This window comes from Arachis stenosperma, chromosome 5 (assembly GCF_014773155.1).
Source record: "Arachis stenosperma cultivar V10309 chromosome 5, arast.V10309.gnm1.PFL2, whole genome shotgun sequence".
Classification (NCBI taxonomy): domain Eukaryota; kingdom Viridiplantae; phylum Streptophyta; class Magnoliopsida; order Fabales; family Fabaceae; genus Arachis; species Arachis stenosperma.
Genome location: NC_080381.1, coordinates 54,898,532 through 54,922,764, shown reverse-complemented (window position 1 = coordinate 54,922,764; position 24,233 = coordinate 54,898,532). Strand labels below are relative to the sequence as shown.

The 24,233-nt window shown below is 33.1% G+C and overlaps 1 non-coding gene across 1 annotated transcript; it reads right to left on the bottom strand.

The window, feature by feature from the left end:
• Positions 1–2,392: 2,392 nt before the first annotated feature.
• LOC130984508 (small nucleolar RNA R71) lies at positions 2,393–2,496 on the bottom strand. Its single transcript, XR_009088443.1, has one exon. It is a non-coding gene; the product is annotated as a small nucleolar RNA R71 (small nucleolar RNA).
• Positions 2,497–24,233: the final 21,737 nt, after the last annotated feature.

Here is a 24,233-nt window from a genome sequence, read left to right as displayed (position 1 = left end):
AGGAGCACAGCATCTCCATACGCCTATCTGAAATTTCCACTATTGATTTACATAAGTATTTCTATCTTATTTTATTTTCTGTTTATTATTAATTATTCGAAAACCCATAAACCAATTTAATCTGCCTAACTGAGATTTACAAGGTGACCATAGCTTGCTTCATACCAACAATCTCTGTGGGATCGACCCTTACTCGCGTAAGGTTTATTACTTGGACGACCCAGTACACTTGCTGGTTAAGTTGAACGGAGTTGTGTCCACACATAGTTGAAAAAGCAATGAATTTTACAAAATACAATAACAAAGGAATCACAATTTCGTCCACCAAGTTTTTGGCACCGTTGCCGGGATTGTTCGAGTATGGACAACTGACGGTTCATCTTGTTGCTCAGATTAGGTAATTTTCTTTTCAAAAATCTTTTTCAAAATTTTTCTTTTATTTTTCGTTTTTCCAAACTTTATTTTCGAAAAAAAATTAATAAAAATACAAAAAAATCATAAAATCATAAAAACCAAAAATATTTTGTGTTCTTGTTTGAGTCTTGAGTCAATTTTTAAGTTTGGTGTCAATTGCATGCTTTAAAATTTTTTCTTGCATATTTTCGAAAATTCCATGCATTCATAGTGTTCTTCATGATCTTCAAGTTGTTCTTGGTAAGTCTTCTTGTTTGATCTTGATGTTTTCTTGCTTTGTGTTGTTTGTTGTTTTTCATATGCATTTTTTGTTTGTTAGAGTACATGCATTAAAGATCTCTAAGTTTGGTGTCTTGCATGTTTTCTTTGCATCAAAATTTTTCAAAATTATGTTCTTGATGTTCATCATGATCTTCAAAGTGTTCTTGGTGTTCATCTTGACATTCATAGTGTTCTTGCATGCATCATGTGTTTTGATCCAAAATTTTTAAGTTTTGGGTCATAATTGTGTTTTTCTCTCTCATAATTAAAAATTTAAAAATAAAAAAAATATCTTTTCCTTATTTCCCTCCAAATTTTCGAAATTTTGGGTTGACTTGGTCAAAAATTTTTAAAATTAGTTGTTTCTTACAAGTCAAGTCAAATTTTCAAAAATTTAAAAATCTTATCTTTTCAAAATCTTTTTCAAAAATCATATCTTTTCCAATTTTTCCTCTTTTTCGAAAATTTCAAAAAATTTTTTTCAAAATATTTTCAAAATCTTTTTCTTATCTTTATATCAAATTTTTGAAAATTAGCTAACAATTAATGTGATTGATTCAAAAATTTGAAGTTTGTTTCTTGCTTGTTAAGAAAGGTTCAATATTTAAGTTCTAGAATCTTATCTTTTAGTTTCTTGTTAGTAATTAATTTTAATTTTAAAATTAAATTTTTTTCAAACATATCTTATCTTATCTTTTTCAAAATTTTATCTTTTTCAAAATTTGATTTTAAAATATCTTATCTAACTTCTTATCTTCTTATCTTTTTAAAATTTGATTTTAAAATCTTTTTCAACTAACTAATTAACTTTTTGTTTGTTTCTTATCTTTTTCAAAACTACCTAACTACTCTTTCCTCTCTAATTTTCGAAAATATCCCACCCCTTTTTCAAAAATTCTTTTTAATTAACTAATTGTTTCATGTTTTAATTTTAATTACATTTTATCTCTAATTTTCGAAAATCACTAACCCCTTTTTAAAATTATTTTCGAATTCTCTTCCTCTTCTCTTCTTCTATTTAATTATTTAATTACTAACACTTCTCTTCACCTCTCTTCATCTAAAAATCCGAACCCATTCTTCTTTACTCATCTCCCCTTTCTTCTTCTACTAACATAAAGGAATCTCTATACTGTGACATAGAGGATTCCTCTTTGTTTCTTGTTTTCTTCTCTTTCATATGAGCAGGAACAGGGAAAAAGGCACTCTTGTTGAAATTGATCCAGAACCTGAAAGGACTTTGAAGAGGAAACTAAGAGAAGCTAAATTACAACAATCCAAAAGTAACCTTTCAGAAAATTTCGAACAAGAGAAGGAGATGGCAGCCGAACCCAATAATAATAATGCAAGGAGAATGCTTGGTGACTTCACAAAGCCAACGTCCAAATTTGATGGAAGAAGCATCTCCATTCCTGCCATTGGAGCCAACAACTTTGAGCTGAAACCTCAGCTAGTTGCCTTAATGCAACAAAACTGCAAGTTTTATGGACTTCCATCTGAAGATCCTTATCAGTTTTTAACTGAGTTCTTGCTGATCTGTGAGACTGTAAAGACGAATGGAGTTGATCCTGAAGTCTACAGACTCATGCTTTTCCCTTTTGCTGTAAGAGACAGAGCTAGAATATGGTTGGATTCACAACCTAAGGATAGCCTGGACTCCTGGGATAAGCTGGTCACAGCCTTCTTGGATAAATTCTTTCCTCCTCAAAAGCTGAGCAAGCTGAGAGTGGATGTTCAAACCTTCAAACAAAAAGATGGTGAATCCATCTATGAAGCTTGGGAAAGATACAAGCAGCTGACCAAAAGATGTCCATCTGACATATTTTCAGAATGGACCATATTAGATATATTCTATTATGGTCTCTCTGAATTTTCGAAAATGTCATTGGACCATTCTGCAGGTGGATCTATTCACCTAAAGAAAACGCCTGAAGAGGCTCAAGAACTCATTGACATGGTTGCAAACAACCAATTCATGTACACTTCTGAGAGGAATTCCGTGAATAATGGGATACCTCAGAAGAAAGGAGTTCTTGAAATTGATGCTCTGAATGCCATATTGGCTCAGAACAAAGTGTTGACTCAGCAAGTCAACATGATCTCTCAAAGTCTGAATGGATGGCAACATGCATCCAACAGTACTAAGGAGGCAGCTTCTGAAGAAGCTTATGATCCGGAGAACCCTGCCATGGCAGAGGTTAATTATATGGGTGAACCTTATGGAAACACCTATAACTCATCATGGAGAAATCATCCAAATTTCTCATGGAAGGATCAACAAAATCCTTAACAAGGCTTTAACAATGGTGGACGCAATAGGCTGGGCAATAGCAAGCCTTTTCCATCATCTTCTCAGCAACAGACAGAGAATTCTGAACAAAACACTTCTAATTTAGCCAATGTAGTCTCTGATTTGTCAAAGGCCACTTTCAGTTTCATGAGTGAAACAAGATCCTCCATCAGAAATCTGGAGGCACAAGTGGGCCAGCTGAGTAAGAAAGTCATTGAAACTCCTCCCAGTATTCTCCCAAGCAATACAGAAGAGAATCCAAAAGGAGAGTGCAAGGCCATTGATATAATCAATATGGCCGAATGCACAAGGGAGGAGGAGGACGAAAATCCTAGTGAGGGAGACCTCCTGGGACGTCCCTCAAGCAAGAAGGAGTTTCCTATTAAGGACCCAAAGGAATCTGAGGATCATACAGAGACCATAGAGATTCCATTAAATCTCCTTCTGCCATTCATGAGCTCTGAAGACTATTCTTCCTTTGAAGAGGATGAAGATGTGACTGGAGAGCAAGTTGCTCAATATTTAGGAGCTATCATGAAGCTGAATGTCAAGTTGTTTGGTAATGAGACTTGGGAAAGTGAACCTCCCTTGCTCATTAGTGAACTAGATACCTGGATTCAGCAAATTTTACCTCAAAAGAGACAAGATCCTGGCAAGTTCTTAATACCTTGTACCATAGGCACCATGACCTTTGAAAAAGCTCTATGTGATCTAGGGTCAGGGATAAATCTTAAGCCACTCTCTGTAATGGAGAAGCTGGGGATCATTGAGGTACAACCTACCTTGTTCTCATTGCAACTGGCAGACAATTCATTGAGACAAGCTTATGGAATTGTAAAGGACATGTTAGTAAAGGTTGAAGGCCTTTACATCCCTGCTGATTTCATAATCTTAGACACTAGGAAGGAAGAGGATGAATGTATCATCCTTGGAAGACCTTTTCTAGCTACAGCAGGAGCTGTGATAGATGTCAACAGAGGAGAATTAGTCCTTCAATTGAATGGGGACTACCTTGTGTTTAAGGCACAGGGGCATCCCTCTGTGACAAAAGAGAGTAAGCATGAAGAGCTTCTCTCAGTTCAGAGTCAAGAAAAGACCCCACAATCAAACTCTAAGTTTGGTGTTGGGAGGCCACAACCAAACTCTAAGTTTGATGTTAAGACCCCATATCCAAACTCTAAGTTTGGTTTTGGGACTATACAACATTGACCTGATCACCTTGTGGCTCCATGAGAGCCCACTGTCAAGCTATTGACATTAAAGAAGCGCTTGTTGGGAGGCAACCCAATTTTATTTATCTAATTTTTATTTTATTGTTATTTTGTGTTTTACTAGGTACATGATCATGTGGAGTCACAAAAAAATATAAAAATTAAAAACAGAATCAAAAACAGCAGAAGAAAAATCACACCCTGGAGGAAGTACAAACTGGCGTTCAACGCCAGTAAGGAGCATCTGGCTGGCGTTCAATGCCAGAACAGAGCATGAAACTGGCGCTGAACGCCAGAAACAAGCAACATTCTGGCGCTGAACGCCAGGAATGTGCCTAGAAGAAAAGCTGGTGCTGAACGCCAGTAACAAGCATGAAACTGGCGTTCAACGCCAGAAACATGCTTTACATGGGCGTTGAACGCCCAGAACGTGCACCACTCGGCGTTTAAACGCCAGAATGGTGTGCAAAGGCATTTTACATGCCTATTTGGTGCAGGGATGGAATTCCTTGACACCTCAGGATCTGTGGACCCCACAGGATCCCCACCTAACATATTCCCACCTTACTTCCTAATCCTATTTTACTCTTCCCAATAAACACTCCTTCCCAAAACCCCTCACCAATCACCTCAATCTCTCTTCCCAATTACCCTCTTCACCCTTCACATCCATCCACAGGATCCCCACCTAACATATTCCCACCTTACTTCCTAATCCTATTTTACTCTTCCTAATAAACACTCCTTCCCAAAACCCCTCACCAATCACCTCAATCTCTCTTCCCAATTACCCTCTTCACCATTCACATCCATCCACTCTTCCCCATAAACCCAACCTACCTTCCAAATTCAAATTTTCTTTCCCACCCAATCCCACCCTATATGGCTGAACCTACCCTCTCCCCTCTCCCTATATATACCCTTCCATTCTACTTCATTTTTACACAATACTACCCCCTCTTCCATACTTTGGCCGAACCTACACTTCTCCTTCTCCTCCATATTCTCTCTTCTTTCTCTTCTTTCTTATCTTGCTCGAGGGCGAGCAATATTTTAAGTTTGGTGTGGTAAAAGCATAAGCTTTTTGTTTTCCATTACCATCAATGGCACCTAAGGCCGGAGAATCCTCTAGAAAAAGAAAAGGGAAGACAAAAGCTTCCACCTCCGAGTCATGGGAGATGGAAAGATTCATCTCCAAAAGCCATCAAGACCACTTCTATGATGTTGTGGCAAAGAAGAAGGTGATCCCTGAGGTCCCTTTCAAGCTCAAGAAAAATGAGTATCCAGAGATCCGACATGAGATCCGAAGAAGAGGTTGGGAAGTCCTAACCAACCCCATGCAACAAGTCAGAATCTTAATGGTTCAAGAGTTCTATGCCAATGCATGGATCACTAGAAACCATGATCAAAGTATGAACACGAGTCCAAAGAATTATCTCACAATGGTTCGGGGGAAATACTTAGATTTTAGTCCGGAAAATGTGAGGTTGGCATTCCACTTGCCCATGATGCAAGGAAATGAACGCCCCTACACTAGAAGGGTCAACTTTAATCAAAGGTTGGACCAAGTCCTAATGGACATATGTGTGGAAGGAGCTCAATGGAAGAGAGACTCCAAAGGCAAGCCAGTTCAACTAAGAAGACTGGACCTCAAGCCTATGGCTAGAGGATGGTTGGAGTTCATTCAACGCTCCATCATTCCCACTAGCAACCGATCTGAAGTTACTGTGGATCGGGCGATCATGATTCATAGCATCATGATTGGAGAGGAAGTAGAAGTTCATGAGGTCATCTCCAATGAAATCTACAAAATAGCTGACAAGCCCTCCACCATGGCAAGGCTAGCTTTTCCTCACCTTATTTGCCATCTATGTTACTCAGCTGGAGTTATCATAGAAGGAGACATCCTCATTGAAGAGGATAAGCCCATCACCAAGAAGAGGATGGAGCAAGCAAGAGAGACCCTTCACGGTTCTCAATAGACGCATGAGGAAGCTCATCATCAAGAAATCCCTGAGATGCCTCAAGGGATGCACTTTCCTTCCAACAACTATTGGGAACAACTCAACACTTTCTTAGAAGATTTGAGCCACAATGTTGAACAATTAAGGGTGGAACATCATGAGCACTCCATCGTTCTCCATGAAATAAGAGAAGATCAAAGAGCAATGAGGGAGGAGCAACAAAGGCAAGGAAGGGACATAGAGGAGCTTAAGGACATTGTTGGTCCTTCAAGAAGAAGACGCCACTAAGGTGGATTCATTCCTTGTTCTTATTTCTTTCTGTTTTTCGATTTCTATGTTATGTTTATCTATATTTTGTGTCTCTACTTCATGATCATTAGTATGTAGTAACTATGTCTCAAAGCTATGAATGAATTCCATTAATCTTTCACCTCTCTTAAAAGAAAATGTTTTAATTCAAAAGAACAAGAAGTACATGAAATTCGAATTCATCCTTGAATTTAATTTAATTATATTGATGTGGTGACAATACTTTTTGTTTTCTGAATGAATGCTTGAACAGTGCATAATTTTGATCTTGTTGTTTATGAATGTTAAAATTGTTGGCTCTTGAAAGAATGATGAACAAAGAGAAATATTATTGACAATCTGAAAAATCATGAAATTGATTCTTGAAGCAAGAAAAAGCAGTGAAAAAGCAAAAAGCTTGCGAAAAAAAAATTTGCAAAAAAAAATTATAGAAAGAAAAAGAAAAAGCAAGCAGAAAAAGCCAATAGCCCTTAAAACTAAAAGGCAAGGGTAAAAAGGATCCAAGGCTTTGAGCATCAATGGATAGGAGGGCCCAAGGAAATAAAATCCAGGCCTAAGCGGCTAAATCAAGCTGTCCCTAACCATGTGCTTGTGGCATGAAGGTCCAAGTGAAAAGCTTGAGACTGAGTGGTTAAAGTCGTGATCCAAAGCAAAAAGAGTGTGCTTAAGAGCTCTGGACACCTCTAACTCGAGACTTTAGCAAAGCTAAGTCACAATCTGAAAAGGTTCACCCAGTTATGTGTCTGTGACATTTATGTATCTGGTGGTAATACTGGAAAACAAAGTGCTTAGGGCCACGGCCAAGACTCATAAGTAGCTGTGTTCAAGAATCAACATGCTTAACTAGAAAAGTCAATAACACTATCCAAAATTCTAAGTTCCTAGAGAAGCCAATCATTCTAAACTTCAAAGGAAAAAGTGAGACGCCAAAACTGTTCAGAAGCAAAAAGCTACAAGTCCCGCTCATCTAATTATAATTAATATTCATTGATATTTTGGAATTTATAGTATATTCTCTTCTTTTTATCCTATTTTATTTTCAGTTGCTTGGGAACAAGCAACAATTTAAGTTTGGTGTTGTGATGAGCGGATAATTTATACGCTTTTTGGCATTGTTTTTAGGTAGTTTTTAGAAAGTTCAAGCTACTTTTAGGGATGTTTTCATTAGTTTTTATGTTAAATTCATATTTTTGGACTTTACTATGAGTTTGTGTGTTTTTCTGTGATTTCAGGTAATTTCTGGCTGAAATTGAGGGACTTGAGCAAAACTCTGAAAAAGGCTGATAGAAAGGACTGCTGATGCTGTTAGAATCTGACCTCCCTTCACTCGAAATGGATTTTCTGGAGCTACAGAACTCCAATGGCGCGCTCTCAACGGCGTTAGAAAGTAGACATCCAGAGCTTTCCATCAATATATAATAGTCCATACTTTATTCGGAAATTGACGACGTCACTTGGCGTTGAACGCCAAGTACATGCTGCTGTCTGGAGTTAAACGCCAGAAACACGTCATGATGCGAAGTTGAACGCCCAAAACACGCCATAACTTGGAGTTCAACTCCAATAAAAGCCTCAGCTCGTGGATAGATCAAGCTCAGCCCAAACATACACTAAGTGGGCCCCAGAAGTGGATTTATGCATCAATTACTTACTCATGTAAACCCTAGGAGCTAGTTTATTATAAATAGAACTTTTTACTATCATAATAACATCCTGGATTGTAATTTGAATCATGTGATCACGTTTTGGGGGCTGTCCATTCGGCCATGCCTGAACCTTTCACTTATGTATTTTCAACGGTGGAGTTTCTGCACACCATAGATTAAGGGTGTGGAGCTCTGCTGTACCTCAAGTTTCAATACAATTATTATTACTTTCTATTCAATTCTCTTTTATTCTTATTCCAAGATATACGTTGCACAACACTTTGATGAATGTGATGATCCGTGACACTCATCATCATTCTCACCTATGAACGCGCGTGACTGACAACCACTTCCGTTCTACCTTAGGCCGGGCGCATATCTCTTAGATTCCCCAACAGAATCTTCATGGTATAAGTTAGATAGATGGAGGCATTCATGAGGATCCGAAAAGTCTAAACCTTGTCTATGGTATTTCGAGTAGGATTCTGGGATTGAATAACTGTGACGAGCTTCAAACTCCTGAAGGTTGGGCGTGATGACAAACGCAAAAGAATCAAGGGATTCTATTCCAACCTGATTGAGAACCGACAGATGATTAGCCGTACTGTGACAGAGCATAGGAACGTTTTCACTGAGAGGATGGGATGTAGCCATTGACAACGGTGATGCCCTACATACAGCTTGCCATGGAAAGGAGTAAGAAGGATTGGATGAAAGCAATGAGAAAGTAGAGATTCAAGAGGAGCACAGCATCTCCATACGCCTATCTGAAATTTCCACTATTGATTTACATAAGTATTTCTATCTTATTTTATTTTCTGTTTATTATTAATTATTCGAAAACCCATAAACCAATTTAATCTGCCTAACTGAGATTTACAAGGTGACCATAGCTTGCTTCATACCAACAATCTCTGTGGGATCGACCCTTACTCGCGTAAGGTTTATTACTTGGACGACCCAGTACACTTGCTGGTTAAGTTGAACGGAGTTGTGTCCACACATAGTTGAAAAAGCAATGAATTTTACAAAATACAATAACAAAGGAATCACAATTTCGTCCACCAAATACTCACCACAAAACTTAGATAGAATTATAGAGGATGAGAAGAGCAATGCGTGGCTGCAAATGGCTCGTCAATCGGAGCTCCGTAGCTCAAGTTATGGTGGTTTGAAGATCAAAGAGAGTTAGGTTTTCTCTCTTCTCTTCTCTCTTCTCAATTCAGCGCCCCTCTTCTTATTTTTAGGGTAAAATGAGCTGAAATGCTCATAATTAATGTTTATATATGTTGGGTCTTAGGCCCACTTTGACCCGGTTCACTTATTTTTGTCCGTTGGCCCAATTTTGGGCCAAAACCCTTTAAGATTAGTGCTCTAAATCGCACTTTAAATATTTCTACCTCTCCTAATTATAATTCCTCATTTCTTAATCTTATTTACTCATAATCAATTTTCTCAGCTGCAGTGCCAGACAGATCTCAGCTGGTACTACCGGGCAAAATTCCACTGTGCGCTTTTACGCAGAAAACTATGTTTTCCGACTCGAAAAAATTCACTGAATCCAAATATCATATTTAAATTATCAAATTCCAATTGCCAAATCTTCCAACCATATTCGCTCATATTTAACTTATTATTTAATTAATTTTGGTTAGACCGGGTATTTCAAAAAAATAGATAAAAAACAAATCCCCAGGTTTGTAAAATAAATCAAAATAAAGTATTATATTTTAAAAAAAGTAATGCTAGGAATAGCGGCGGTTTAAAACCGCCGCAAATAAAAATTGACAAAAAATGCTGCAGTAAACTACGGAGGTTAAAGAGCGTCGCTAAATGTGGGAGAAATATTCTTGGTAATATAGCGGCGGTTTTAAACCGTTACTAAACTGATTGACGCAAAATACTTGATTTGCGGCAGTTATGCCAGCGGTTGCTAGAAACCACCGTAAAATGTCATCCCTCCGCCCCTATGCACTGCGGTTGCTATTTTGCTGTCCTCGTGTTTAGCAGTGATTTAAAACTGCTGCAAATCGACAATTAAACCTCCGCTATTCTCCGTTTGTCCCGTAATGAACATGTAGAGCGCCAACAATGTTTTAAGATCATGCTCCTCATTTGAGATGTCATATTTCTCAAGAAAGAAAGTAATATATTTTCTATTCTAATAAAGATGTTACAAGACCCTATAGAATAAAGTTTCAAATTCAAACCTTCATATATAATTATTCAAATTTATGAAAATTAAAAGGAAGTATACAACCAATTTTCTTCCTTGCTTAATGCAACTTCTGCCTTATTACAAGGATAATCTCGACTGCAATCTCTAATTGACTATCTGTCCATAATAACTTTTTAAAGGATGATTTTACACTCACGTCAAGATAGACATGTAAAAAATATATATCTCAGAACGTCATTTCTCGACAAACACATATTGAGTATGTTATGAAGGTTGAAGTTGTTGGGAATAAGTAGTATGATCATAATTTAATCAATCATGTATTAAATAATTTGTTATTGTTATTATATTAAAGAGTCAATATATAATAAGGTCTTTGAATAAATTTAGAGATTTGTTACTAAAAAAGACATTAATAATTCAAAAAGATATATATATATATATATATATATATATATATATATATATATATATATATATATATATATTATGCATATAGGGATATGACCATTGAACTAACTCACTTTGAGAATTCCTAATAGTTATAATTACCGCATATTTGTCAATAGGATATTCTCATGATGAATATAGCAATAGAGTTTCCTTTGACTTGCGACTGTTATAATAATTAACATTGTATTTATTATACTTTGATTTCGGATACCTAATACCCTAGGGTGATAGTTGAATGGATATTGAGTATGATTTAAATACTTGTAAAATCAATAAGCAATCCGTCAACTCTTGGTAAAGAGTTTGAACTTTATGATTATAATGACTAAGATGAATAAAACCTTGGTCAAGGAGATTGAATGAATGAAGAAATAAGTTTCTTAAGTCATTAACAGTTCATTATAATAATAGTAACAAGTTAAAGTTTTGACAATTAAACCATACTTTAAGGATTAACCAAGAGTTGGAAAGATGGAAGGAATTATATTTTGTTCTTCTTGGATTCTTAGTAAAATATATTACTTCATACTATCGGGTCGTTAAGGAGTGTTGCTAGATGCCAACCTTGATTAATAAATTTAATATCACTAATTTACTACTTACTTAGTATTGAACCTATGAGATCACATACTAACGAGTGTTCTAATCTTTGCTAAAAAATTATTTAATTATTATTTTAATTTGATCAAATAACTAATTATATTAATTCAAATAGAATATTATTATATTTTTTGTTAGCCCAAAAAATATAATAATAATAATAATATAATAATTGAAAATATTAAATAAGAATTGAGAATAATTAGTTATTCTATTTCTAAATTTAAATTCTAAGTTTGGATGAGATCCTAACTGATTTTGTTTCAAATTGAGTTAGGATATGATTCATAATTTTGAAAAATTCAAATCTGTAATGAGTATCAAATCTCATACTATATATATGTATGCCAAGAGTGGAGGAAATTGATGAAACCAAAATAAGAGTTTTATTCTTTTACCTTTACACGCATAAAAATATGTGAGTCTAATTCTTAGAGAAAAATTTTATGGTGTACAAAGAGTTACAAAGAGATTTTTCAATTTAAATCAGATATTCATTGGTCAAGAAGTTGACAGCAAAAATTGATTTCGGTCTAGATATGATTAAAGTCTTTGTACAATCAAAAAATAAAGTTTTATTAAAGCGTCCAAAGATATTTAGATATAATTCATATATTATTCGAATAAAATTTAAACACAAAATAAATTTTTTAAATTATTTTTTTTCTTTCGCTATGTATTATGAACACATGATAATCCTTTAGAAATCTCTCACTTAAAAAACATGCACAAATCCGACCTCCTTTAGGTAAAATAATAAATTAAAAATGCATGAAATAGTTTTTCGGTCAAATCTCTCTTCCTCCTTTGAAATAGAATCCTACATCTTTATTAAAATAAAAAATACATAAATTTTTACAAAAACTTTCACCATACTGACATAATCTTAAGTGAGATTGACGTAAACTTTTGAAATTAAACTAAACATCAATTATCCTATTTTAAATGTATTTTTTTTGTGAAATTAAACATAAATGTAATATAATGTATTTTTATATTATATATTTAAATTTAAGGAATACATATTTAATTTTAAGAATAATTTACATAAATAAAATAATTAAAAATCTAAATTACCAAATCATCCTAAAACAAGTTACACTAAATATTTACCCTTTTTATATGTAAATTATGGGATAAAGGACAAATATGTAGATTTTTTTATTTTAATAAATAAATTAATTATAATAATTACTGAAATAAATAATTTAAAAAATATTTACCAAAATAAATATTTTTCTCTTATCTCGTTTACACTGTAAATGAGATAATTTTGCATGTATCTCGTTTACAGTGTAAATGAGATATGTGTAGTTTTTCAATTTTTGTATATCTCATTTACACTGTAAACGAGATATATGTATTTTTAAATAATTAAATATAATTTTTAAAAATAATAAAAAATATTAATGATTTAAATTGGACAAAACTCTTAAAAATGAAACGTTTCAAATAATAAAAAAGATGAATGATTTTAAATAATAGGGAAGATAAACCGTGCATTTTAAATGATAGAGACTGTCCATTGAAAATAAGCATGTCAATACGTTTATGTGAAAGCACATAAGTGCACCATTAAACTGCTTACTGTTAATATGATTACCTTTTTTTAACTACCTACTATTAATACTATTGTTTCTAACTAACAAAATTTTTAAATTTTTTATGTACTCTCTTGAGTATTAATTTTTAAATTCAAATTATATATATATATATATATATATATATATATATTTTAAATTTTGTTTATTGCATAGGAGTACATAAAAATTTGAAATATAATTTAAGGCTGTGGATTCGTTACTCCTACTTTTAGGGGGAGTATCATTAGCCAACATAAAAATATTTACAAATAGAACCTGCTTTTTTATTTTTAAAAAATTAATAATTAAAAGCTTTTCCCTTTATTTTTGCTATTTACACATTTTCTATTTTCTTTTAATCATAATGTGAAATAGATGAGATGTTTGCCTCTACTAGGATTCTTATCATGTTCTCTCCCGCAGCTACTATTGTGGCTGTCGCCACCGCCTCCTGCACTCAGCACCGTCACTACTCCTTCTACTATCATCGCACCATACTTTCCGGTCCCTCTGCGATGTTGTGCTTCGTCTCTGCCCTTGCGAACTACTCAGGTTCCATTTCACTTTATTTTTTATTGTTTGTTCTACGAAAATTTTTGTGAATTTGGATGTTTTTCTGTTATCTTTGCACCACACTTTTTATTATATTTTATACTTCGGCCCCTTTTTTGGTTTTTTGTAAACAAATTACTATCTGTCCTTGAAGCAATCTTAATACATTTTGTGAGACACGAGTCTTAGGGATACATCATGCAAATTTTTTTTTTATCAATTGAAAGTTAAATCTTATTTTCTATTGGGTTGTCAGGCTAATTGACTAATTATTATTTTGTCATGTGAAGGATTCATTGATTGAACATATTCCATGAGAATTGAAAATCTTAATCTCTTCTACGCAAAAAGCTATGTTAATTAATTTTGGATTCTTTTCATCGCTTTTTCCTTTTAGTTTTATACGATAATATACTCCATGCTGTCCTAATGTGTAGAGTTGTATTCACTGTTAAATGAATAAAATAGGCTGCAGTTGTGACCTCGGAGAACATACATTGTTCAGCCTCTATATTGCTAGTTCATCGTTTTCTATTAAAAAATTGCCTATTTTGTTGGAACTACTTATATATACTTTGAATTTTGTTAGTCATGCTCCTGCATTTCTAATTTTTCACCCCATTTCTTTGGTTCATTTGTTAATTACAATTCATTAATGTTTGTCTGTGACAGGGAAAGGAATTTGTAATGACATCTTCTGAGCCTATACGACTTTTTTGTGTTTCTCAAGTTTATATCGACTTGGTTTTTTATACAACCACATGTATTTCTCTTGTTGGGAATGTTAGTCTGATGCAGATCTTGTGGTCTTAAAGAAAATCTATGGAAGATGCAAAGAATAAGTTAAAAGAGAGTAGCACTTCTAATTTGAAATCTTCAAAATAGTTGGCAATTTTTGAGTTTTTTGCCGGATCATTTTAACGACTGATACTGGTTTTGGACTTTAATTTTCTATAAATATCCATCATCAAGCTCATTTGATTCGGTAATCTATCCAATTGTATCGTGCACATGTGCTGCTTATTTAAGCTATCTATTCAAGTGCCCTCATATCTAAAGGATCATGTTTCTGACATTTATTGTTAGCATGTTATCTAACTATCAAGAGGTATCATGTTTTGTTAGGTTGTGAACTGTGTTATGAATGGTAAAAAATATAATTTAGGGTTTTGTTTATGGATTGGCCCTTCTTGAGGTGGAGTTGAATTTTTATCTCTCTTCTCTATATAAGTTGAAGGGGGTAAACTCATTAACCTCTTTTTTCTTGTCCTTGTAGCATTATTCTTAGAAAAAAGACTACATATATATATATGCAAAATTCATTTATGTACGTTTTTCAAAGTTATTATTGTCCTAGTATGTGGTCAAGACTTGTGCTTTCCTTAAGAAGAATGAATATTCTCATGGAAAATTTCGAAAGTATAACTTACTTTGACCATTTACTAGAATTTGTTAACGATGACTTTTTGTAGTTTAAAATTGTGTTTCTATGGAATACATAATACGCAGTTGAGGTCTTTTCTTTAAGCCAATGTTTGTCTCAGGTGCCCAAATTGATACAAGGTATTATTTTTTGTTCAATTCTAAACACAAGCAATACTCATACCTCCTGCAAATTTTTATTTGTCATTGGCTCTTTCTTGGGGCATTATCATCAGCTTGCTTTTATATGCACAGATTCTAGTATTGAAAATGTAATGATAGACCTCTTTTTCTTTATGTTTTATTTTTTTTACAACGCTAATGATGTAGTTTTGGGGAAAAATGAAGAAAGACTGCATACTATATGGAGGGAAGGCCACTACCAGAATTTAGCCTAGTTAAATAAATGTCTATGCAAATGCTAAAAATTATCATATATGCTGTTAAGTTACTATATGGTGCATTAGAACCTTCGTTATTTGTAATTTTTTTGAAAGTTGTATTTAGTTAGAACAATAATGAAAGAGTTCTCAAAAATAAGTTTTGGTTATTCTTGAAGAAATTAAAGTAAAAAATTGAGGTTATTTGAGGTGAAATAGATAAATAGAGTGTTATTTGTATTGGTTCCTTTTTCTAAATCTTTCCAAATGCTTTTACTGGGATTCCATGGCTTGAATATTTTAAATAGAGCTATTATCTCATCCTTTAGCTGAAATAGATATGCATTCTTATTTTTTTGTTTTTACGTTAACCACATTTTAAATTAGTTTCGCTATAATCCAAGCCGATTAGGGTTTTCTAATTCTTGAATAGGAAAGGTTTGCATTATGGAAACACGACATGTGTCATGGCTTGAGATCATGAACTAGAATATCAAACAAATTCAAACTATTTTTATAGATAAAAATCACTTTCAACTCGATCCACTAAATAAACTATGCTTACAGATTTTAAAAGGAGATCCGATCCAACATTTAGTCAGAGTATAGCATTATATAGAATATCTTAGGACATAAAAAGACAAACAAATCAAAACAAAATATAGGTTTATTTTCAAGTTTTTAACTTGAAGCAGAAAAAAATGGACAAAGTTAAGATAATCTGAATAATTGCTGTTGCCACCTCTCTTGATATCTGAGGAAAAATAACAACCAAATTCGAAAGAGAAGCTTATGGTGAGAAAGAAATTTAAGTTGGTTTCCGAATGTTCCATCAAGAAATACTTCATTTTTCAATAACTATTGCGATGCTATATAAGCCTACAGAAAGTAATGTAAATAATCAAATTCAATTGTAAACAAACAAATTGGTGCAAAAATAAAAGAGCACTTTGGTTTGTCCACCTGAAAATTATAATGTAATCCAAAGAATGAGCAATAGCAAAGTTCAACCATACCCTGAATTTATATTTGGTGCTTCACTGAATAGTCTGAGCAGTAGGTTATTAACATCTTAATCCTATAGTTTGAGCAACTTGAAAATATTATTACTTTTTATAAAACACTTGAGCTACTTTTGTCTTATAAAGCAGAAGGACGACATCAAAATTTTTATTTTTAGTAATAATGAATGAGTATACAATGAATCCCAATTGTAGTGGGAGGGGAAATTATGCAATAAAAATACACTCATTGCATGTTGTCCAGATTAAGGTAGAATTTAATATAGGCAAACTACTAAAACGAAAAATAACAAATACATAGCTACATTTACCATTTAACAACTATCATCTCAACCTAGTGGGATGGACAAGATTTTTACTGCTATTATCATCTTCACTTCAATCAGTGATCTCTCTACCTATTCGCTTTCTATCTCTACTAGAGTCCTTTTGCTCATGATGATAATTGCAATGGGATCGCAACGATTTCCCTCCAGTCCTTTCCGTTCCTATAGGAAAGAATGATAAAATAGTGAAAAATGAAAATCAAATTATAGCAATGATGAATCATCTTGCTTTTGCTCTCCAGTTATGTATAATGCAGAGTTCAAGAAAGGGAAAGAGCATACATCACGGAATAGGATCTCGTCGGCCTCAAGCATGTGGATTATGTGTCCGATTTAAGGTCTCTTTGTGGCATCTAGATCAACACATTTAAGAGCAACCAACAGAGCAAAGCTTAAGAGCCTTTAAAGACGACTTTTGAAGAAGATTCGGATTGATGAGTTTCTCTGATTTTTTATTGCCAACAATAGTTTTCAACCACTCAATTAAATTAACCTGCAAATATACCAAATTCTAGTTAGGAAAATAGAAAAAGAGAGAAAATAATCAGCATAGAACAGTGTAAGAAGATTAAAACCAAAACTGTATACTATTATTGGTTATAGCTTCTAACCTCTCCTTGGGATCTATTATAATCAACCGAACTTCTTCCGATAATTATTTCCATAATAAGTATCCCAAAGCTATGAACATCATTCTTCTCAGTCAGCATTCCAGTGCATGCATACTCCAGTGCAACATAACTATAGAATAAGAAAAGAGAGAACATGAACTTTGAAGCATGAAATATTTGAGTATAGAAAGTGAAACTAACTGATAAAGGAAAATATTTGGTTAACTCATACTAACCCAAATGTCCTCATCGTACAAGACACTATGTATTGTATTTTAGTTCTTCACAATCATTGCCCTACTTCCAAAAAAAATAGGAACCTTATTCAATTAGAAATTAAAAGAGTTACTACCAACCAAATCACAACAATCAAATTCAATCATTCAAACATAATCAAGGACTCCTAATCCATTTTGAAACTTTTTACTGGTTTCTTATCAAATTCTTTTGAAATCAAAATAATATTCAATACTCTGGCAAACGAAGAACATTCAAATTCACATAAAATTTTGGTATAAAAGAAAATAAAGTACAATAAAAATAAAAACAAAATAGAACCTTAAAAGAGTAGGTTGCAGAGGCAGTGGTGGAGGGAGAATGATAGAGATCAGAGTCGCTGGTGAAGAAGTGAAACAGAGAGGTGACAGAAAACAACAAAGTGGTGGATCCGAGTGTGGCGGCGGTGGTGGTGGCAGCGTGTTGCGGCGTCAAAGATCAAAGAACAAGCACGATGCAGGGGAGAACGAGCAATTCCATGAATGGAGAGAATAAGAGAACGACCATGGCATAGGGAGAGGAGTAGAGAGCAAGCTACCGCAGACTAGGAGGAACAAGGAACGAGCGACATTGATGGGAAGCAGAGAGAGGGGCAAAAGTCCTACCAGAGCTCTGAACTTTTTTCTTTGAAACTCAGATTAAAGGAAATAGGAAGAATGCGTAAAACAAAAAAAACCAGGGCAAATATTTAATTATCAATTCTTTCAAAAATAAAAAATGGGGTTTATGTTGTAAATATTTTAGTGGTGGTTAATCATACTCTTATATAAAAATGGGAGCAGGAAATTCGTGGCCATAATTTAAATATAATTATATTTCAAATTTTGTTTGTTGTGTGAGAGTATATAAAAATTTGAAATATATTTAAATTTTGTTTGTTATATGGGAATATATTTAAAACATGAGAAGTATGAAGTTGTGCACGATAAATAAAACAGAAAAAAATGAGAAGATAATTGAAATGCTTATCTCCCACTCTTCCTCTATTTTATTTATTCCCATCAACCTCTCCTAACAATTGGCAAACCGATATCTCCTACTCTTCCTCTATTTTATTTATCCCCCGTCAACCTCTTCTAACAATTGGCAAACGGTTATCTCACATTTTTCCTCTGTTTTATTTATCTCCCTAACACATAATTAAAACGGTTATCTCCCCCTTCTTTCTCTATTTTATTTATCCATCAACTTCACGCGTCCAATCTTTCAATTTTTAGGAGTGGACACAATTACCGTATTTATTCTTATCATGAAACTTGAACATCGTACGAGTTTTTTATTTTTCAAATTTAAATCAATCCAATTCGATCTATAATTTAATCTAAAATTTTTATGTACTCTTTTTTAGTACTAATTGATCAAACATATCCATTTTAATCTCTTCTATCAACCTTTTTAAGTACTAATTGTATGTTAAAAATTTGGATTATTAATATTATTAATATTTTTTATTATTTTTAAAAATATATTTTTATATTTATCAATACATATATTTCACTTACACGTGTATATGGTTTACATTGTAAATGAGATATATGAAAATTAAAAAATTACCCATATCTCATTTACACGGTAAATGAAATACGTGCAATATTATCTCGTTTACATTGTAAATGAGATAAAAGAAGAGTATTTATTTTAGTAAATATTTTTTAAATTATTTATTTTAGTAATTATTATAATTAATTTATTTATTAAAATAAAAAATTCCAAATATGTAGCAAAACTTGATTTAGCACTATTGGATAAATCAATTTTTTATTATTTTATTCATGTAAATTGTCATCATTTTAAACATAAAGGGAATTATAACTAAATATTTTATCTATCATAAATAATATATTGTTATCCTAAATTATACCATGAGTAACTTTTTCATAGAAGAGATATATTCAGTTTACAATTAATTGTTTAATTGGACGTCATTAAATTGATATAAAAAATATTTTTTTTATTTTTTAATGTGTTTGATAAATTTTTAATCGTAAAAAAAATACTAAAAAATAAAAAATATCTTTTTTGAGATGTTATAATTTAAGTTTATTCAGATGAATTTTTAATAAAAGATCTTTTCTTGAGTTATTATTTTTTAAAAGATCTTATAAAAAAATAAAAGTAATTTTATATTTGGATACCTCGTACAAAAATATTTTTTTATTTATCAATTGTATTTGGGTATAACAATATAAAAGTATTTTTTTGCTTATTTATTATGTGAAAAACATCTTTTAAAAAAATTTAAATTATACCTTCTCAAAAAAAATATTTTTTATTTTTTAGTATTTTTATTTTTACTATTAGAAATTTATCAAACACGATAAAAATTAAAAAGAATCATTAAAAAATATCTTTTTTTATCAACTTAACGGCGTCCAAACAAGCACTTACATCTTTTTTTTAAAAGAATTTTTAAAAAAAAATATTTTTCATATAATAAATAAACAAAAAATATTTTTATATTATTATACCCAAACATAATTAATAAATAAAAATATGTTTTCGTATAAAATATCTAAACGAAAAATTACTTTTATTTTTTCAAAAATCTTTTAAAAAATAACTCAAAAAAATAACTTCTCTTAAAAATTCATCCAAACAAATTTTAAATCCAACAAAAATCAAACTAAAAAATCTCGTAAATAAATTTCCTATCCGTCATAACAAAGTCATTCCTGAGCCCTAAATTCTATCCTAGCCAACCAACAAATAATAAGTATTTAAATGAAAACGAAATTATTCATCTAAACTAAGCGGTATATGTTTAAAAATATAACTAAATTTGTAACATAACAAGTCTCTGTCTCTGTCTTGATACATATTACGATATTAATCCTAAATCTATAATTTATATAAACTAACATGTCATTCAAATAACTCGTAATATATCAAATAATGTTGAACCAATTAATATCACTCTTGCAAGATTTTTTTCCTTTCCTCCTTTTTTTTTCTCATTCTTAAGTTATGATATTATTTATTTTAAAAATTTAAGTTGATAAAAAAAACACATAAATTATTATATTTTTAATATATTTTTTTGAATAATAGTCTTTTTTTCTTAGAATTTTGTGCATAAATCTTTTTTTTATTTGTCTTAAGTTATTTTTTTCTTTTTAAACTTAATCAATAATCGAACTCTAAATCTTTTTGATAAAAAGACTATAATATTATATTATGATAAACTTAAACTAATAAAAGAGACACATAAATAATTATATCTCCAATATTTCTCGTTTATCACCTTTCACTTAGAAGATAAAAGTGTAATAAAACAACAAGTGGAAGAATAAATTTGCAAACATCTCTTTGTTGTGCATCAAAGGTTCTCAAATTAGACGAGTATTAAAATGGGAAATAAGTTCGAAAAGTGCAAAAAGGGTAATAGAAGTGTAAAACAAAGGATTCAAAAAGTAAAATTGATTGAAATCGAAAAGGTTTGCATTGAAATTTAAAGAAAGCGATAAAGATGCCTTTGATTAGATCAAAGGACTTTAGACATGGAAATTAAAGGTACTGGAATGTAAATTGAACATGAAAATTAGACAATGCTTGAAACATAAATTTGCTTGAAAGATAAAGTTTTTTTTGCAAGAATCATAAATGAAAAGGTAAAGACAGCAGAAGGAACCCTACAGAAATCGAACTCGAACGCAGACTTAGAAATTCGCTGGGATATGAGTGTGCTTGAGTGTATTTCTGAAAAGAAGTTCCAACCCCTATTTCCTAAAACTTACTAATATTTATAGCCACTTCCATAACCGATCATTAATTACATGACGCTGCCTTGTATGCGAATTCTTAGGTAACTGTTCTCGCTCTTTTGCCCATGAATCTTACCTATAAATTCCTCACTTAGAGAAAGCCTTCGACTTCTCTACTTGTGTAACCGCTCGATTCTCCATTTGAATAACTGTTCGATTCTTCATTCGAGTACTTGTTCGATTTAGCAAGGTGTCTAAATCGAGTCCGTGTCAAATAACTTCCAATTAATGCCTGCACGTGCGTCTTTTCTGCCTCTGTTTCCTTCTTGACCCTTCACGAGTAATTCGAATCAGCTTAATTTTTCGAGAATAATTATCTTGACTACCAAATTGCCCCCTAGGATTAATGTGTTTGCCTTCGAAGTCATTTCTTGGAAGATGAAACACTTAATCCTAATCCAATCGTTAGACACCTTTACTGATAATAATTACGACTTACCTTCTCCATTAATGCTGTCCCATTTGACACGTCTCTCACGATTCATACCTTTTCTCTCCACCACTTCGCCGTCTTCGCAAAGTTACCTCCTTTTCCTTTAAATTCCCTCTGTAATAACGGCTAAACAAAAACTCCCTTTAAATTCAACACTTCCGTCTTTGTTTAACTTTCTCGAACCTTTATTCTCTCAATTTCTCTTGCATTCAACTTTCTCGCACAACCTCTATTCTTCAACTTTCGTTCTTCTCTGCTCATCAACGGCTATTTTTTCATCTCATGTTGCTGCACAGGACGAGGGCAAAGGTCCCATGGTGCAACCACCGGCTCCTCCAGCTCTTCTTGTGTTGAACCAGATCAATAATGAAGTCATTGATGATCCACAGCTCCAAATTGATGACCCTATAATCCTTATTCCCTTTACTGTGGGTGAAGATACCCATTGTTTTGTTGGTCCTATCAAAATTCTGGAAAGGGCAAAAATAAACTCCCTTTCTTCCCCAGTGCCCAAGGGGACTTGTTAACCAATCAATACATTGATATCTCTTTCTTCACCAACCAAAAACCCTTTAGGAATAACCCTAAGATCACTCCTTGAGGAATTGACTTCACAGCTTGGTATGAGTGGTGCACGAAATTGTGATCATCAACAATGGCGCCAAAGACTTGGTAGCGCTCTCAAACGTGAATCACACTTTGTCACAACTTTGCACAACTAACCAGCAAGTGCACTAGGTTGTCCAAGTAATAAACCTTACGTGAGTAAGGATCGATCCCACAGAGATTGTTGGTATGAAGCAAGCTATGGTCATCTTGTAAATCTCAGTTAGGCAGATTCAAATGGTTATAAAGGTTTTTGAAATTTATAATAAATAAAGCATAAAATAAAGATAGAAATACTTATGTAAATCATTGGTGAAAATTTCAGATAAGTGTATGGAGATGCTTTGTTCTTGTTGAATCTCTGCTTTCCTACTGCCTTCCTTCAATCCTTCATACTCCTTTCCATGGTAAGCTGTATGTAGGGCATCACCGTTGTCAATGGCTACATCCTATCCTCTTAGTGAAAATGGTCCAAATGCTCTTCTCACAACAGGCTAATCATCTGTCGATTCTCGATCATGTCAGAATAGAATCCATTGATTCTTTTGCGTCTGTCACTATGCCTAACAATCATGAGTTTGAAGCTCGTCACAGTCATTCAATCCCTGAATCCTACTCGGAATACCACAGACAAGGTTTAGACTTTCCGGATTCTCAAGAATGGCCGCTAATTATTCTAGCTTATACCACGAAGATTCTGATTAAGGTAGAACGGAAGTGGTTGTCAGGCACGCTAATTATTCTCAAGAGATATGCACTCGATCTAAGGTATAACAGAAGTGGTTGTCTGGCACGCGTTCATAGGTGAGAATGATGATAAGTGTCACGGATCATCACATTCATCATGTTGAAGTGCAGCGAATATCTTAGAATAAGAATAAGCACGAATTGAATAGAAAATAGTGGTAATTGCATTAAAACTCGAGATACAGCAGAGCTCCACACCCTTGATCTATGGTGTATAGAAACTCCACCGTTGAAAATACATAAGTGATGGTCCAGGCATGGCTGAATGGCCAGCCCCCATGAAGGTCTAAAATCGCATACACTGATTAAAGATCAATCAAAAGACTCTTAGTACAATAGTAAAAAGTTATATTTATACTAAACTAGCCACTAGAGTTTACAGAAATAAGTCTAAGTGCAGAAATCTACTTCCGGGGCCCACTTTGGTGTGTGCTTGGGCTGAGCTTGAGATTTACACGTGCAGAGGCTTCTTTTGGAGTTAAGAGCCAAGTTGCAACGTGTTTTTGGCGTTTAACTATGGTTTGTGACGCGTTTCTGGCATTTTAGTCTAGAATGCAGCATGGAACTGGCGTTGAACGCCAGTTTGCGTCATCTAATCTTGAATAAAGTATGAACCATTATAAATTGCTGGAAAGATCTGGATGTCTATTTTCCAACGCCGTTGAGAGCGCGCCATTTGGAGTTTTGTAGCTCCAGAAAATCCATTTCGAGTGTAGGGAGGTCAGAATCGAACAGCATCAGCAGTCCTTTTTCAGCCTGAATCAGATTTTTGCTCAGGTCCCTCAATTTCAGCCAGAAAATACCTGAAATCACAGAAAAACACACAAACTCATAGTAAAGTCCAGAAATGTGAATTTAGCATAAAAACTAATGAAAATATCCCTAAAAGTAGCTAGATTATACTAAAAACTATCTAAAAACAATGCCAAAAAGTGTATAAATTATCCGCTCATCACAACACCAAACTTAAATTGTTGCTTGTCCCCAAGCAACTGAAAATCAATTAGGATAAAAAGAAGAGAATATACTATAAATCCCAAAATATCAATGAATATTAATTCTAATTAGATGAGCGGGATTTGTAGCTTTTTGCTTCTAAACAGTTTTGGCATCTCACTTTCTCCTTTGAAGTTTAGAATGATTGGCATCTCTAGGAACTTAGAATTTCAAATAGTGTTATTGATTCT